Here is a 17816-nt window from a genome sequence, read left to right on the forward strand (position 1 = left end):
TTCTCATTGTGGTGAAAAGATTAATTTTTAGCATCTTTATGCAGGGATAATTGATGCACTATAAAACTTACCTGTCTAAAGTATATAATTCACTGATAGTAAATTTATAGTCTTAAAATTTTTTTAAAAGATTTTACAGACACCACAATCTATATTTAGGATGCTTTCATTATCCCTATCTCTTATTTCATGAATTATGGTATAGAAATGGAATATATAGTGTGTTTCCTATTGAAATTAGCTTTTTTCACTGAGCATAATTCACTTAACCTCATTGGGCTTGTTGAGTGTATCAGTAGTTCCTTTTTATTGCTGAGCGTTAAGTATTCTATTATATGAACATACTGCCTATTTATCCAATCATCACTTGATAGATACTTCTGCGTTTTCATTTTCTGCTATTATGAAGAATGCTACAGTGAACATACTTTTAACAAGTTTTTGTCTGGATGTATACCTTAATATCTCTTATATATATACCTAGGGGAGTAATTACTAAGAAGAGGGTAAATTTACACTGAACTTTTAAGAAACTGACCAGCTGTTTTCCAGAGTGGCTGTACCGTTTTCTATTCTATCAGCACATTATGAAGGTTCCAGTTTCTTTACATTGCTGCCATCTTACTGTCTTCTTGATGTTAGCCATTGTAATAGGTATGAAATGGTATCTCATTTTGGTATGTTTTTTCGTTTGTTTTTATTTCTCTAGTGACTACTGATGTTGTGTTATCTTTTACTTGTTTTGTATTTTTTTGTTTTTTGTTTGTTTTTTTTTTTGAGACAGGGTCTCACTGTGTCACTCAGGCTGGAGTGCAGTGGCATGATCTGGGCTCAGTGCAGCCTTAACCTCCCTGGCCAGCCCGCCTTGCATACAGCCTCTCTGCAAGCCTCTCAGCAAGACTCTAAGCCAGACTTCCAGCCAGCCAACCTTAAGACCAATCTCACATGGAACCAGAATCTCAGGCAGCTCCCCACCAAACCTCTCAGCAAGCCTCTCAGCAAACCCCTAAACCACCCTCACAGGCAACCAGCCTTAAGACCAGCCTCCAATGTAGCCAGCATCTCGGCCATCCTAGCAGCAAGCCTATCGCCAAGCCAGACAACCAGCCACTCAGTCAGCCTACCTCCCAGCCTCTCAGTCTGCCTCCCATTTAAACAGCATCTAGGCCTGCCTCCTAAAAAGCCACTTTTCCACCCAGCCTCCTAGCCGGAACCCAGTCAGTCTCTCAGCAAGGCCCTTGGAAAGACTTTAAGGCTGGCTCTCAGACACACAGCCTCTCACACCGCCTGTTGGTAAGACTTCCGGCCAAGCAACCGTTCATCCAGCAACTCAGCAGTCCTCTCAGAAAGACTGTAAGCCAGCCGCCTAGCCAACCAGTTTCAAGAACATCCTATCATGAGGCCAGCATTATGAACAATCTTCCAACAAGCACATTACCCAGCCAGCCAACGTACTACTCGGACAACCTCCTAGCCATCCTCTCAAATAATCTTTAATGCAGCCAGCCAGTAGACAGCCTCCTAACAAGCCAGCCCTGCATTCAGAATCTTAGCCAGATTCAGCCTGTCAGGATATCAGCAGGCCTTTTAGCAAGCATTTACAGCAGCATGTCAGACAGAAAGCCTCTCACACAGGCTCTCAGCCAGCCTGTCAGCAAGACTCTACGCCACTTTCCAAAAAAGTCGCTCACAAGACTGGCTTCCGATGCAGCTAGCGCCTTGGCTAGCCTTCCAGCAAGCCTCTCAGTAATTCTGTTAGCCAGTCGCTTAGCCAGCTAGCTTCAGAACCAGCCTCCCATGCAAACAAGGTCATGGCCAGCTTCCCAGTATGCCTCTCAGAGAGCGCCTTAGGCAGCCTCCTGACTAGCCAGCCTCAAGACCAGCTTCCCTTGCAGCCAGCATTTCAAACAGCCTCAGTGGGAGTGAAGGAGAAATCAGCAAAAGTTTGGGATTGCCTATAAGGTGGGTTGGTCCCTCTGCCCTGCAGGACTCCCCAATCCCAGGCCCAGGGGGTCTACCTGGGAAGAAGGCCAAGACCCGGGGGCTCAAGATTGCCATCCTGCCACCACCCCATTCCTCCACTTGCTCCTTTGTTTCCAGGCCACTGACACCCCATGCTGAAGGGGCGATTCTCCCACAGCTGTCACCTCCTCCTGCACCCCCAGCTCAGGCAGGGCATGGCACCTCTTCTTCGCATCTCTTATGTTCAGGTCCATTGTCTTCATCTTCACTATCATCCCCTGCAGCTTCCAGCTGTAGCCTCAGGAGGCAGCTTTGTGGATCTTCCTGAGTTCTCCATAGTGAATGACTTAAAAGTCTTTGGTGTAGACCAGCTGACTGAAGGTGCTTGGGTGCTCTGGGCTCGTCACGTCCTTGACAGCAGCGGCAGAGAGCCTCTCCATGGCCACAGCCACCTGTTGAGAGCTTGCGCCTCCCTCTCACCCTTTCCCAGGCCACACCACTCATCCTCACCCTTCTTCGTCGACACACTCGGCCTGACACCAGTTGAAATCGCAGTCTGGCAAAGCCCTTGGACACTCTGGTCTCTCCCGGAAGAAATTCCTTGAACACAGCCGTTAGGCTTTCATAGTACTTTGCAGCCAGCTTCCTAACAAGCCAGCCTGACACGCAGTCCCTTAGGCGGACTCAGCCTACCAGGCTCTCCACCAGCCTGCTAGTCGGCCAGCCTCTCCTCCAGGTTCTTGGCAAGCATTCCAGCAAGCCTCTGTGTTGGCCTCTTAGCGAGTTAACCTGGAGATCAGCCTGCCATGCAGTCAGCATTTTGAATAGCCTTCCAGCAAGCCTCTCCCCCTGCCAGAAAACCCATCATTCGACCATCCTACCATGCAGCCAGGCTCTAGGCCAGCCTCCAAAAAACCGGCCTACAACCCAGCCTTCTAGCCAAATTCATCTTGCCAGACTCTCTGGAAATGTTTTAGGAAGGATTGAAGGCAGCCTCTCAGATAGTCTCTTACAAAAGCTCTCAGGCTCCCAGACAGCTAGCCTCTGATGCAGCCTTTCAGAAAGCCTCTTAAGCGAATCTCTCATCTAGCCAGCTTTCAGACCAACCTCCCATGCAGCCAGCATTTTTAACAGCCATCCAGCAAGCCTCTTGCACAGCCAATCTGCCACTCTACCACTTTCCTCGCCAGCCTCTGGGTTAGCCTTCCATGAAGCCAGCCTCTAGGCCAGATTCCTAACAAGCCAGTCTTGCATTTGGACTCTTAGCCAGATTCAGCCGGCCAGGATGTCAGCAGGCCTTTTAGCATGCGATTATGGCAGCTTCTCAGACAGAAAGCCTCTAACACAGGCTCTTGGCCAGCCTCCCAGCGAGCCAGCCTCTTAGCAAGCCTCTATGCCACTTTCCAAGACAGTCCTTCACTAGAACAGCTTCCCATGCAGCCAGCGCCTTGGCCAGCCTTCCAGCAAGCCTCTCAGTAGTTCTGTTAGCCAGCCGCTTAGCCAGCCAGCTTCAGAACCAGCCTCCCATGCCACCAATGTCATGGTCAGCCTTTTTGTAAGCCTCTCAGAGAGCCTTTTAGGCAGCTTCCTGAATAGCCAGCCTCAAGACCAGCCTCCTTTGCAGCCAGCATTTTGAACAGCCTCAGTGGGACTGAAGGAGAAAGCAGCTAATGTTTAGGGTTGCTTTTAAGCTGGCCTGGTCCCTCCGCCCTGCAGGGCGCCCCCATCCCAGGCCTGGGGGGCCTACCTGGGAAGAAGGCCCAGACCTCAGAGCCCAGGATTGCTGCCCCACCACTGCTTCACTCCTCTACCTGCTCACTTTGTCCCCGGGCGCCCCATGCCCCACTCTGAAGGGGCGATCCTCCCACAGCTGTTACCTCCTCCTGCAATCCCCAGCTCAGGCAGGGCATGGCACCTCTTCTTCACATCTCTTATGTTCAGGTCCATGGTCGTCATTTTCACCATCATCCCCTGCAGCTTCCAGCCATAGCCCGGGAGGCAGCTTTGTGAATCTTCATGAGTTCTCCATAGTGAATGACTTAAGAGTCTTTGGTGTAGACCAGCTGAGTGAAAGCGCTCGGGTGCTTCAGGCTCTTCGCACCCTTGACAGCAGCAGCAGAGAGCCTCTCCATGGCCACAGCCACCTGTTGAGAGCTCGCGCCTCCCTCTCGCCATTTCCCAGGCCCCACTGCTCATCCTTACCCTTCTTCATCGACAAACCTGGCCCGACACCAGTTGAAATCACTGTCTGGCAGAGCCCTTGGACACTCCGGCCTCTCCCGGGAGAAATTCATTGAGCAGAGCTGTTAGGCTTTCATAGTACCTTGCAGCCAGTTTCTAGGCCAGCCTCCTAACAAGCCAGTCTGACACCCAGGCTCTTAGCCAGACTGAGCCTACTAGGCTCTCAGCAAGTCTTTTAGCCAGAATTTAAGGCAGCCTCTCAGACAGACAGCCTCTCACACAGGCTCTCTGCCAGCCTCCTAGTCAAACAGCCTCTTGTCTAGGTTCTTGGCAAGCCTCCCACCAAGGCTCTGTCGGCCTCCTAGCCAACCTGCCATGCAGTGAGCATTCTGAACAGCCTTCAAGCAAGCCTCTCCCCTGCCAGAAAACCTGTCATTCGACCATCCTCCCATGCAGCCGGGCTCTAGGCCAGCCTCCAAAAAACCAGCCTGACACCCAGCTTCCTAGCCAAATTCATCTTGCCAGACTCTCTGGAAACATTTTAGGAAGCACTGAAGGTAGCCTGTCGGACAGACTCTCACACAGGCTCTCGGACAGGCTCTCAGACATGCAGCCTCTGATCCAGCCTTTAAGAAAGCCTGTAAGCGAATCTCCCATCCAGGCAGCTTCCAGACCAACCTCCCATGCAGCCACGGTTAACAGCCATCCAGCAAGCCTCTTCCACTGTCAATCTGCCACTCTGCCACTTTCCTCGACAGCCTCTAAGCCTTCCATGCAGCCAGTGTCTAGGCCAGGCTCCTAACTAGCCAACTTTGCATTCAGACTCTTAGCCAGATTCAGCCTGCCAGGATCTCAGCAGGCTATTTACCAAGTGTTTACGGCAGCCTCTCACACAGGCTGTCAGCCAAGCCTCCCTGCGAGCCAGCCTCTCAGCAAGCTTCTATGCCACTTTCCAAGACAGTCCTTCACTAGATCAGCCTTCCATGCAGCCAGAGCCTTGGCAAGCCTTCCAGCAACCCTCTGTTAGCCAGCTGCTTAACCAGTCGGCTTCAGAACCAGCCTCCCATGCCACTGATGTGGCCAGTCTCCCATGCCACCGATGTGGCCAGTCTCCCCATAACTCAGAGAGCCCCTTAGGCAGGCCTCCTGACTAGTCAGCCTCAAGACCAGCCTCTTTTGCAGCCAGGGTTTCGAACAGCCTCAGTGAGAGTGGAGGAGGAGAAAGCAGCGAATGTTTGGGGTTGCTTTGAAGGTGGCCTGGCCAGGCCCCAATCCCTGGCCTTGGGTGGGGCATGCCCGGGAAGAAGGCCCAGACCCTGGGGCCCAGGATTGCCGCCCCGCCGCCACCCCACTCCTCCACCTGCTCGCTTTGTCCCCGGAACCCCCACAACCCATGCTGAAGGGGTAATCCTCAAACAGCTGTCACCTCCTTCTGCAGACCCAGCTCAGGTAGGTCATGGCGCCTCTTCACATCTCTTGTGCTCAGGTCCGTTTTCTTCGTCTTCACCGTCATCCCCTGCAGATTCCAGCCATGGCCCCAGTAGGCAGCTTTGTGGATCTTCCTGAGTTCCCCACAGTGCATGACTTAAGAGTCTTTGGTGTAGACCAGCTGCATTAAGGTGCTCGAGCGGTCCGGGCTCGTCATGCCCTTTACAGCAGCAGCAGAGAGCCTCTCCATGGCTGCGACCACCTGTTAAGAGAGAGCCCGTGCCTCCCACTCGCCATTACGTAGCCCCGGGTGCTTGTTTTTGCCCTTCTTCTGCGCCACACCTGGCCCCACTCCAGTAGGAATCACAGTCTGGCAAAGCCCTTGGACACTGTTTTCTCTCGGGAGAAATTCGTTGAGCAGAGCCGTTAGGCTTTCACAGTACCTTGCAGCCAGTCTCCTAACAAGCCAGCCTGACACCCAGTCTTTGGCAGACTCAACCTACCAGGCTCTCAGCAAGCCTTTTGGCAAGAATTTAAGGCAGCCTCTCAGACAGCCTCTCACACAGGCTCTCTGCCAGCCTCCTAATCGGCCAGCCTCTCATCCAGTTTGTTTACAAGCATCCCAGCAAGCCTCTGTGTTGACCTCCTAGCCAGCCAGCCTGAAGACCAGTGTCCCATGCAGCCAGCATTCTGAGCAGTGTTCCAGCAAGCCCCTCCCCCGCCAGAAAACCCGTCATTCGACCAGCCTCCCATGCAGCCAGGCTCTAGGCCGGCCTCCAAAAAACCGGCCTGGCATCCAGCCTCCTAGGCAAATTCATCTTGACAAACTCTCAGCAAGTGTTTTAGGAAGCATTGAAGGCAGGCTCTCAGACAAGTCTCTCACTCAGGCTCTCGTCCAGGCTCCCAGCCAGCCAGCTTGTGATTCAGCCTTTCGGAAAACCTCTAAGTGATTCTCATCCAGCCAGCTTCAAGTCCAACCTCCCATGCAGCCAGCGTTTTTAACAGCCATGCAGCAAGCCTCTTGCACAGCCAGACAATCTGCCACTCTGTCGGTTTCCTCACCAGGATCTGGGTTAGCCTCCCATGCTTCTAGCCTCTAGGCTAGGCTCCTAACAAGCCAGCCTTGCATTCAGACTCTTAGCCAGATTCAGTCTGCCAGGATGTCAGCAGGCCTTTTAGCAAGTATTTACAGCAGTGTCTCAGACAGCCTCTCACACAGGCTCTCGGCCAGCCTCCCAGGGAGCCAGCCTCTCAGCAAGCCTCTATGCCAGTTTCCAAGACAGTCCTTCACTAGACCAGCCTCCAACGTAGCCAGCCCCTTGGCTAGCCTTCCAGCAAGCCTTTCAGTAAGTCTGTTAGGTAGCCACTTAGCCAGTTAGCTTCAGGACCAGCCTCCCATGCCACCAATGTCATGGTGAGCCTCCCAGTAAGCCCCTCAGAGAGCCTGTTATGCAGCCTCCTGACTAGCCAGCCTGAAGACCAGCCTCCCTTGCTGCTAGTGTCTGAACAACTTCAGTAGGAGTGAAGGAGGAAGCAGCCAGCGGGGTGGAGCCAAGATGGCCGAATAGGAACAGCTCCAGTCGACAGCTCCCAGTGTGAGTGACGCAGAAGACAAATGATTTCTGCATTTCAACTGAGGTACCGGGTTCATCTCACTGGGGATTGTCAGACAGTGGTTGCAGGACAGTGGGTGCAGTGCACTGAGGTTAAATTGAACTGTCCAATAGTTCTGTAGATGTCTATTAGGTCCATTTCGTGCAGAGCTGAGTTCAATTCCTGGATATCTTTGTTAACTTTCTATGTTGTTGATCTGTCTAATGTTGACAGTGGGGTGTTAAAGTCTCCCATTATTATTGTGTGGGAGTCTAAGTCTCTTTCTAGGTCTCTAAGGACTTGCTTTATGAATCTGGGTGCTCCTGTATTGGGTGCATATATATTTAGGATAGGTAGCTCTTCTTGTTGTATTGACCCCTTTACCATTATGTAATGGCCTTCTTTGTCTCTTTTGATCTTTGTTGGTTTAAAGTCTGTTTTATCAGAGACTAGGATTGCAACCCCTGCCTTTTTTTGTTTTCCATTTGCTTGGTAGATCTTCCTCCATCCCTTTATTTTGAGCCTACGTGTGTCTCTGCATGTGAGATGGGTTTCCTGAATACAGCACACTGATGGGTCTTGACTCTTTATCTAATTTGCCAGTCTGTGTCTTTTAATTGGAGCATTTAGCCCATTTACATTTAAGGTTAATATTGTTATGTGTGAATCTGATCCTGTCATTATGATGTTAGCTGGTTATTTTGCTCGTTAGTTGATGCAGTTTCTTCCTAGCCTCAATGGTCTTTACAATTTGGCATGTTTTTGCAGTGGCTGGTACCAGTTGTTCCTTTCCATGTTTAGTGCTTCCTTCAGGAGCTCTTTTAGGGCAGGCCTGGTGGTGACAGAATCTCTCAGCATTTGCTTGTCTGTAAAGGATTTTATTAGTCCTTCAGTTCTGAAGCTTGCTTTGGCTGGATATGAAATTCCACCAGGAGGTGGAGCTTGCAGTGAGGCGAGATCATGCCGCTGCACTCCAGCCTGGGTGACAGAGCAAGACTCCATCTCAAAAAAAATAATGTCAACTTTCATTTTAGATGGAGGTGCTGCGTGTGCAGGTTTGCATGTGTCTTTTTGGTAGAATGTTTTCTTTTGGGTATATACCCAGTAATGCGATTGCTGGGTCAATTAGTAACTCTGTTTTACATTTTTTGTGTAATCTCCAAACTGCTTTCCATAGTGACTGACCTAATTTACATTCCCAGTGACAGAGAATAGGAGTTTCCTATTGTCTACGGCCTTGCCAGTATCTGTTAACAAATGGCCACTTTTATTCCAGATTAATTGTTAGTTTTGATTTTAGCACATCCTCTGAAGAAGATAGTGTTTTTCACAAACAAACATGATTCCACTTTCCAAACATGTTTTTTTTTCTTCGTTTTCTGATGGCATGTAGAAGTTTCTGTCCACATCAGTTTGAGGTATATGTTAACAGCATTGTAGTTTGAAGTGACCTATCTCTGTGTCCCCACGCAGTGTTCTGTCCCAGATGGACAGATGATGGAACATGATAAAGATGCCGACTGTCAACACTGTTATTTAACATAGTACTGGAAATCCATCTAGAGCAATTATTGCAGCGCCCCCATACCACCCCAACCCATCTGTTGCCACTGGCAGTTTAGCTTCTAATAGCACACCCAACTCACTGCTGTGGGCAGTGCAGCTGCGGATACAGTCCTACCCCGCTGCCTTTAAACCATTTCAGCCAAGCTGCAGTCTCCTCACAGCAACCTCAGCGAGGCAAGCCGTGGTGCCACACGCTTCAGCCTCCACTCTGTGACAGGGGCTACCCCTTCTCCTTTTCTTGTAGCAGGGCACTAGGCAGCTCCCACTGCTGGCAGCCCTCCAATGGCTCCTGCCATGCTGCAGTCTCCTTTGCTGCCACTCACCGCAGTGAGCCCAGCCATGGAGCTGCAGGCTACAGCCTCCAGCGTGCAGCAGTTGGCTCTTTCTTTCCCTCTTCTTTTTTTTTTGGAGACAGAGTCTTGCTCTGTCACCTGGGCTATAGTGCAGTGGTGCGATCTCAGCTCACTGCAACCTCCGCCTCCCAGGTTTAAGGAATTCTCCTGCCTCAGCCTCCCAAGTAGCTGGGATTACAGGCACACCACACCCAGCTAATTTTTGTATTTTTAGTAGAGACCAGGGTTTCACCATCTTTGCCAACCTGGTCTTGAACTCTTGACCTCGTGATCCACCCATGTTGGCTTCTCAATGTGCTGGGATTACAGGCATGAGCCACCATGTCCAGCCCATTCTCCCCTTCCAAGCCGGGCATGCACCAGCAGAACAGACAGATGCAGAAGAGCCTGAAATGGTCTGACTTCCCATTAGCATGCTTTATATACTGAGGTTTCTGGACTACATGTTCTGATTGGATGAGAGCAAATCTTAGGATAACCAATCAGAACATGATAGCAAAGTCCAGTCCCAATAGGCCTAGAGGTTTTCTCTCATTGAATCAGAACATTGGTGGTAACAAGTGAGACTGAAGGGCAGCCAGAGCATAAGATGGTGGACGAGCAGCTGCAGCTCTTCCATCCCCTGCTATGGGAGGAGGAGAAGGTGGTTTTCCCTGCCACAAGCTGGAGACTGGAGCCCGCGGTACTGCAGTTGACCTCGCTGAGGCTAGTGGATGTGACAGAGACTACACAGCTGCTGGAGTGGTAGAAAGGCAGCTGGGGTAGGTGCGTATTTTCAGCTGCACTGCCCGTAGTTGGGAGCATAGTGGGGGCGCTATTCTGGGCATCACTGCCTGCGGCAGGGAGCGGGTTGGGGTGCTATCCAGGACTGCACTGCCTGGGGGTGGGGGGCGGGTTGGGGCACTATCCCGGGCATCACTTCCCACGGTGGTGAGCAGGTTGAGGGCACTACTGGTGCTGTAGTGTTCAAGGTGGGGAAGGGTTGGGGCACTACTGGTGGGGTACATTGCTGGGGAGTGGGAAGGTGTTTGGGGCACTGTCGGGCTACACTGCTAGTGGTAGGTTAGGGGTGCTATCAGAGGCTGCACTGCTGGTGGTGGCAGGTGGCAGAGGTGGCTCCCACAGTGGCGGCCTCCAAGGAAAGAGCTGGACTCCAGACTCTGGAGGGAGACCTCCTCTTGCTTGTGCTGGAGCTCGGTGGGCGCACAGTGTTTCCATGGGAATCACGAGTATGGCAGGGCCCCCACACTTGCCATGGTTCCTGGGTCTGCATCCTCTTGCTCTGTGTTGAGACAACCTAGGATCCCTGGGCACGGAGTTGCAATCATCATGGGGGGACTGGGCCCTGTGGGTGGAGGCATCAGGAATGGAAACTGTCACTTGGGTGGAGTGGGGAGGTGGCTGGTTCTATGTTTCTGCTGTTCCTGCTCCCCAAGGAGTGCAGCCCCTGTGAGCCCAGCGGTTCCTGTGGAGTAAAGAGCTGGCCACTGTGGAGTCTCCAGTCCCCACTCCAGGCCTCACTTCCTGGCCAGCTTGGGCCAGATGGAGAGGCTGGTCTTTGGAGGGTGGGTGTGAGTGCCTTCACTGAAGCCTGCCACTGCTACCGAGTGGCCAGCATAACAAGGTGAGGTTCTAATGCTACCACTCCCTGTATCATGTTCTAGGATTTTCTTGCTTTGCCCACCAAGCCGCTCCATGCCAGAAGGAGGAGCAACCTGCTACACACTGGAGCCTGGAGTCTGGAGACTGGGACATGGCAGATGGCCTCATTGCAGTGGGTGGCATGCTGGAGTGGTAGGTAGGAGGGCGGCCAGCTGTGACCAGGGTTGGGGGCAGGGCTGTGGCTGTGGCCAGGTGGTAGGAGCCTTGTAGGAAGCACCGGTGCATCAAGGGTGACAGCAGCGGTGGTTGTATTGGCATTGGCCTTAGTGGTGGCAGCAGCAGCAAGTCTGGGGTCCTGGGAAGTGGGAGTAGGAGCGCTGTGGGGCCACCTGGCCTGGCGTGGGTAGGAAGCTGTGGGTGCTATACTGTGGGCCTCGGTGGCAGCAGTGGAGGTGCAGCCAGGGCAAGGTGGAGTCCTCCCCTTTCTCCTGCAGAATCTGGAGGGTCCCTTCTTTCTGCTGGCACCTGAGCCAGGCATGAGTGGAGCATTATCTCCCTCTTAACAAAATTTAGGGGGTGACTGTATCATTTTGCTTGTTTTTCTTTTTTTATCAGAGCTAAAAATTATTTTATTATTATTATTATTATTATTATTATTATTATTATTATACTTTAGGTTTTATGGTACATGTGAGCAATGTGCAGGTAAGTTACATATGTATACATGTGCCATGCTGGTGCGCTGCACCCACTAACTCGTCATCTAGCATTAGGTATATCTCCCAATGCTCTCCCTCCCCACTCCCCCCACCCCACAACAGTCCCTGAAGTGTGATGTTCCCCTTCCTGTGTCCATGTGTTCTCATTGTTCAATTCCCACCTATGAGTGAGAATGTGCAGTGTTTGCTTTTTGTTCTTGCGATAGTTTACTGAGAATGATGATTTCCAGTTTCATCCATGTCCCTACAAAGGACATGAACTCATCATTTTTTATGGCTGCATAGTATTCCATGGTGTATATGTGCCACATTTTCTTAATCCAGTCTATCATTGTTGGACATTTGGGTTGGTTCCAAGTCTTTGCTATTGTGAATAGAGCCGCAATAAACATACGTGTGCATGTGTCTTTATAGCAGCATGATTTATAGTCCTTTGGGTATATACCCAGTAATGGGATGGCTGGGTCGAATGGAATTTCTGGTTCTAGATCCCTGAGGAATCACCACACTGACTTCCACAATGGTTGAACTAGTTTACAGTCCCACCAACAGTGTAAAAGTGTTCCTATTTCTCCACATCCTCTCCAGCACCTGTTGTTTCCTGACTTTTTAATGATTGCCATTCTAACTGGTGTGAGATGGTATCTCATTGTGGTTTTGATTTGCATTTCTCTGATGGCCTGTGATGGTGAGCATTTTTTCATGTGTTTTTTGGCTGCATAAATGTCTTCTTTTGAGAAGTATCTGTTCATGTCCTTCGCCCACTTTTTGATGGGGTTGTTTGTTTTTTTCTTGTAAATTTGAGCTCATTGTAGATTCTGGATATTAGCCTTTTGTCAGATGAGTAGGTTGCGAAAATTTTCTCCCATTTTGTAGGTTGCCTGTTCACTCTGATGGTAGTTTCCTTTGCTGTGCAGAAGCTCTTTAGTTTAATTAGATCCCATTTGTCAATTTTGGCTTTTGTTGCCATTGCTTTTGGTGTTTTAGACATGAAGTCCTTGCCCATGCCTATGTCCTGAATGGTAATGCCTAGGTTTTCTTCTAGGGTTTTTATGGTTTTAGGTCTAACATTTAAGTCTTTAATCCATCTTGAATTGATTTTTGTATAAGGTGTAAGGAAGGGATCCAGTTTCAGCTTTCTACATATGGCTAGCCAGTTTTCCCAGCACCATTTATTACATAGGGAATCCTTTCCCCATGGCTTGTTTTTGTCAGATTTGTCAAAGATCAGATAGTTGTAGATATGTGGCATTATTTCTGATGGCTCTGTTCTGTTCCATTGATCTATATCTCTGTTTTGGTACCAGTACCATGCTGTTTTGGTTACTGTAGCCTTGTAGTATAGTTTGAAGTCAGGTAGTGTGATGCCTCCAGCTTTGTTATTTTGGCTTAGGATTGACTTGGCGATGCAGGCTCTTTTTTGGTTCCATATGAACTTTAAAGTAGTTTTTTCCAATTCTGTGAAGAAAGTCATTGGTAGCTTGATGGGGATGGTATTGAATCTGTAAATTACCTTGGGAAGGATGGCCATTTTCACGATATTGATTCTTCCTACCCATGAGCATGGAATGTTCTTCCATTTCTTTGTATCCTCTTTTATTTCCTTGAGCAGTGGTTTGTAGTTCTCCTTGAAGAGGTCCTTCACATCCCTTGTAAGTTGGATTCCTAGGTATTTTATTCTCTTTGAAGCAATTGTGAATGGGAGTTCACTCATGATTTGGCTCTCTGTTTGTCTTTTATTGATGTATAAGAATGCTTGTGATTTTTGTACATTGATTTTGTATCCTGAGACTTTGCTGAAGTTGCTTATCAGCTTAAGGAGATTTTGGGCTGAGACAATGGGGTTTTCTAGATATACAATCATGTCATCTGCAAACAGGGACAATTTGACTTCCTCTTTTCCTAATTGAATACCCTTTATTTCCTTCTCCTGCCTAATTGCCCTGGCCAGAACTTCCAACACTATGTTGGATAGGAGTGGTGAGAGAGGGCATCCCTGTCTTGTGCCAGTTTTCAAAGGGAATGCTTCCAGTTTTTGCCCATTCAGTATGATATTGGCTGTGGGTTTGTCATAGATAGCTCTTATTATTTTGAGATATGTCCCATCAATACCTAATTTATTGAGAGTTTTTAGCATGAAGCGTTGTTGAATTTTGTCAAAGGCCTTTTCTGCATCTATTGAGATAATCATGTGATTTTTGTCTTTGGTTCTGTTTATATGCTGGATTACATTTATTGATTTGCGTATATTGAACCAGCCTTGCATCCCAGGGATGAAGCCCACTTTATCATGGTGGATAAGCTTTTTGATGTGCTGCTGGATTCTGTTTGCCAGTATTTTATTGAGGATTTTCGCATCAATGTTCATCAAGGATATTGGTCTAAAATTCTCTTTTTTTGTTGTGTCTCTGCCAGGCTTTGGTATCAGGATGATGCTGGCCTCATAAAATGAGTTAGGGAAGATTCCCTCTTTTTCTATTGATTGGAATAGTTTCAGAAGGAATGGTACCAGCTCCTCCTTGTACCTGTGGTAGAATTCAGCTGTGAACCCATCTGGTCCTGGACTTTTTTTGGTTGGTAAGCTATTGATTATTGCCACAATTTCAGCTCCTGTTATTGGTCTATTCAGAGATTCAACTTCTTCCTGGTTTAGTCTTGGGAGGGTGTATGTGTTGAGGAATTTATCCATTTCTTCTAGATTTTCTAGTTTATTTGCGTAGAGGTGTTTGTAATATTCTCTGATGGTAGTTTGTATTTCTGTGGGATCGGTGGTGATATCCCCTTTATCATTTTTTATTGCATCTATTTGATTCTTCTCTCTTTTTTTCTTTATTAATCTTGCTAGCGGTCTATCAATTTTGTTGATCCTTTCAAAAAACCAGCTCCTGGATTCATTTATTTTTTGAAGGTTTTTTTGTGTCTCTATTTCCTTCAGTTCTGCTCTGATTTTAGTTATTTCTTGCCTTCTGCTAGCTTTTGAATGTGTTTGCTCTTGCTTTTCTAGTTCTTTTAATTGTGATGTTAGGGTGTCAATTTTGGATCTTTCCTGCTTTCTCTTGTGGGCATTTAGTGCTATAAATTTCCCTCTACACACTGCTTTGAATGCATCCTAGAGATTGTGGTATGTTGTGTCTTGGTTCTCGTTGGTTTCAAAGAACATCTTTATTTCTGCCTTCATTTCGTTATGTACCCAGTAGTCATTCAGGAGCAGGTTGTTCAGTTTCCACGTAGTTGAGTGGTTTTGAGTGAGATTCTTAATCCTGAGTTCTAGCTTGATTGCACTGTGATCTGAGAGATAGTTTGTTATAATTTCTGTTCTTTTACATTTATTGAGGAGAACTTTACTTCCAAGTATGTGGTCAATTTTGGAATAGGTGTGGTGTGGTGCTGAAAAAAATGTATATTCTGTTGATTTGGGGTGGAGCGTTCTGTAGATGTCTATTAGGTCCGCTTGGTGCAGAGCTGACTTCAATTCCTGGGTATCCTTGTTGACTTTCTGTCTCGTTGATCTGTCTAATGTTGACAGTGGGGTGTTAAAGTCTCCCATTATTAATGTGTGGGAGTCTAAGTCTCTTTGTAGGTCACTCAGGACTTGCTTTATGAATCTGGGTGCTCCTGTATTGGGTGCATATATATTTAGGATAGTTAGCTCTTCTTGTTGAATTAATCCCTTTACCATTATGTAATGGCCTTCTTTGTCTCTTTTGATCTTTGTTGGTTTAAAGTCTGTTTTATCAGAGACGAGGATTGCAACCCCTGCCTTTTTTTGTTTTCCATTTGCTTGGTAGATCTTTCTCCATCCTTTTATTTTGAGCCTATGTGTGTCTCTGCACGTGAGATGGGTTTCCTGAATACAGCACACTGATGGGTCTTGACTCTTTATCTAATTTGCCAGTCTGTGTCTTTTAATTGGAGCATTTAGCCCATTTACATTTAAGGTTAATATTGTTATGTGTGAATTTGATCCTGTCATTATGATGTTAGCTGGTTATTTTGCTCGTTAGTTGATGCAGTCTCTTCCTAGTCTCGATGGTCTTTACGTTTTGGTATGATTTTGCAGTGGCTGGTACCGGTTGTGCCTTTCCATGTTTAGCGCTTCCTTCAGGAGCTCTTTTAGGGCAGGCCTGGTGGTGACAAAATCTCTCAGCATTTGCTTGTCTGTAAAGTATTTTATTTCTCCTTCAGTTATGAAGCTTAGTTTGGCTGGATATGAAATTCTGGGTTGAAAATTCTTTTCTTTAAGAATGTTGAAAATTGGCCCCCACTCTCTTCTGGCTTGTAGGGTTTCTGCCGAGAGATCCACTGTTAGTCTGATGGGCTTCCCTTTGAGGGTAACCCGACCTTTCTCTCTGGCTGCCCTTAACATTTTTTCCTTCATTTCAACTTTGGTGAATCTGACAATTATGTGTCTTGGAGTTGCTCTTCTCGAGGAGTATCTTTGTGGCGTTCTCTGTATTTCCTGAATCTAAATGTTGGCCTGCCTTGCTAGATTGGGGAAGTTCTCCTGGATAATATCCTGCAGAGTGTTTTCCAACTTGTTTCCATTCTCCCCATCACTTTCAGGTACACCAATCAGACGTAGATTTGGTCTTTTCACATAGTCCCACATTTCTTGGAGGCTTTGCTCGTTTCTTTTTAGTCTTTTTTCTCTAAATTTCCCTTCTCGCTTCATTTCATTCATTTCATCTTCCAGGGCTGATACCCTTTCTTCCATTTGATCGCATCAGCTCCTGAGGCTTCTGCATTCTTCACGTAGTTCTCGAGCCTTGGTTTTCAGCTCCATCAGCTCCTTTAAGCACTTCTCTGTATTGGTTATTCTAGTTATACATTCTTCTAAATTTTTTTCAAAGTTTTCAACTTCTTTGCCTTTGGTTTGAATATCCTCCCATAGCTCGGAGTAATTTGATCATCTGAAGCCTTCTTCTCTCAGCTCGTCAAAGTCATTCTCCGTCCAGCTTTGTTCCGTTGCTGGTGAGGAACTGCGTTCCTTTGGAGGAGGAGAGGTACTCTGCTTTTTAGAGTTTCCAGTTTTTCTGCTCTGTTTTTTCCCCATCTTTGTGGTTTTATCTACTTTTGGTCTTTGATGACGGTGATGTACAGATGTGTTTCTGGTGTGGATGTCCTTTCTGTTAGTTTTCCTTCTAACAGACAGGACACTCAAGCTGCAGGTCTGTTGGAGTACCTGGCCGGCCGTGTGAGGTGTCAGTCTGCCCCTGCTGGGGGGTGCCTCCCAGTTAGGCTGCTCAGGGTCAGGGGTCAGGGGTCAGGGACCCACTTGAGGAGGCAGTCTGCCCGTTCTCAGATCTCCAGCTGCGTGCTGGGAGAACCACTGCTCTCCTCAAAGCTGTCAGACAGGGACATTTAAGTCTGCAGAGGTTACTGCTGTCTTTTTATTTGTCTGTGCCCTGCCCCCAGAGGTGGAGCCTACAGAGGCAGGCAGGCCTCCTTGAGCTGTGGTGGGCTCCACCCAGTTCAAGCTTCCCGGCTGCTTTGTTTACCTAAGCGAGCCTGGGCAATGGTGGGCGCCCCTCCCCCAGCCTCGCTGCCGACTTGCTGTTTGATCTCAGACTGCTGTGCTAGCAATCAGCCAGACTCCGTGGGCGTAGGACCCTCTGAGCCAGGTGCGGGCTATAATCTCCTGGGGCACCGTTTCCTAAGCCCGTCGGAAAAGCACAGTATTCAGGTGGGAGTGGCCCGATTTTCCAGGTGCCGTCTGTCACCCCTGGAAAGGGAACTCCCTGACCCCTTGCGCTTCCCGAGTGAGGCAATGCCTTGCCCCTGCTTTGGCTGGCGCAGGGTGCACTCACCCACTGACCTGCGCCCACTGTCTGGCACTCCCTAGTGAGATGAACACGGTACCTCAGATGGAAATGCAGAAATCACCTGTCTTCTGCGTCGCTCACGCTGGGAGCTGTAGACCAGAGCTGTTCCTATTCGGCCATCTTGGCTCCATGCCCTTTTTGCTTGTGTTTTGTTGTTGTTGTTGTTGTGAAAAAGTCTTGAACCTTTTGTAATTTCATTAATCAAGGAGGGGAAAAAAGGCATCATAATAGGCTTTCCGATTCCCTTACCTGTTCTTTTTCCTTTCTTCCAGTCTGTTTTATTCTCATCATCATCTTTTTCTTCCTCTTTGTTTGCTTATGCCACTGCTTCTATTTCTTGTTTCTTTTCTTGTTTCTCCTCCATCTCCTCCTGATTTTGTTTGCTTTTTCTCAAGCAATGGCATTAACAACAAACCAAAACTGAGTTAAACATAAAGTACTTGTCAGTGTGTTGTATTTTTAAAATGGTTGGTTCACTACTATGTCTTAGAGATTTGCATAATTATTTAGTTACTTGTAAAGCTATGCTTTCCTATTCCTGTTAATGCATTGTAAGTAGTTATTCAAAGAATAAAAAAATGAAGCATCAA

General features: G+C 48.0%; 1 long non-coding RNA gene across 2 annotated transcripts in view; it reads left to right on the forward strand.

The window, feature by feature from the left end:
* LOC129006317 (uncharacterized) overlaps positions 1–17816 on the forward strand; it is a 101811-nt gene that overhangs the window by 55395 nt on the left and 28600 nt on the right. Inside the window, exons 1-2 of one of the 2 annotated variants that reach the window (XR_008491969.2) lie at positions 2500–7209; positions 10748–10877. This is a non-coding gene — a long non-coding RNA (uncharacterized LOC129006317). Of the gene's footprint in view, positions 1–2499; positions 7210–10747; positions 10878–17816 lie in introns of those variants that run through there. The other variant, XR_010127411.1, reaches the window with a different exon arrangement.

Source organism: Pongo pygmaeus, chromosome 8, assembly GCF_028885625.2.
Source record: "Pongo pygmaeus isolate AG05252 chromosome 8, NHGRI_mPonPyg2-v2.0_pri, whole genome shotgun sequence".
NCBI classification, from domain to species: domain Eukaryota; kingdom Metazoa; phylum Chordata; class Mammalia; order Primates; family Hominidae; genus Pongo; species Pongo pygmaeus.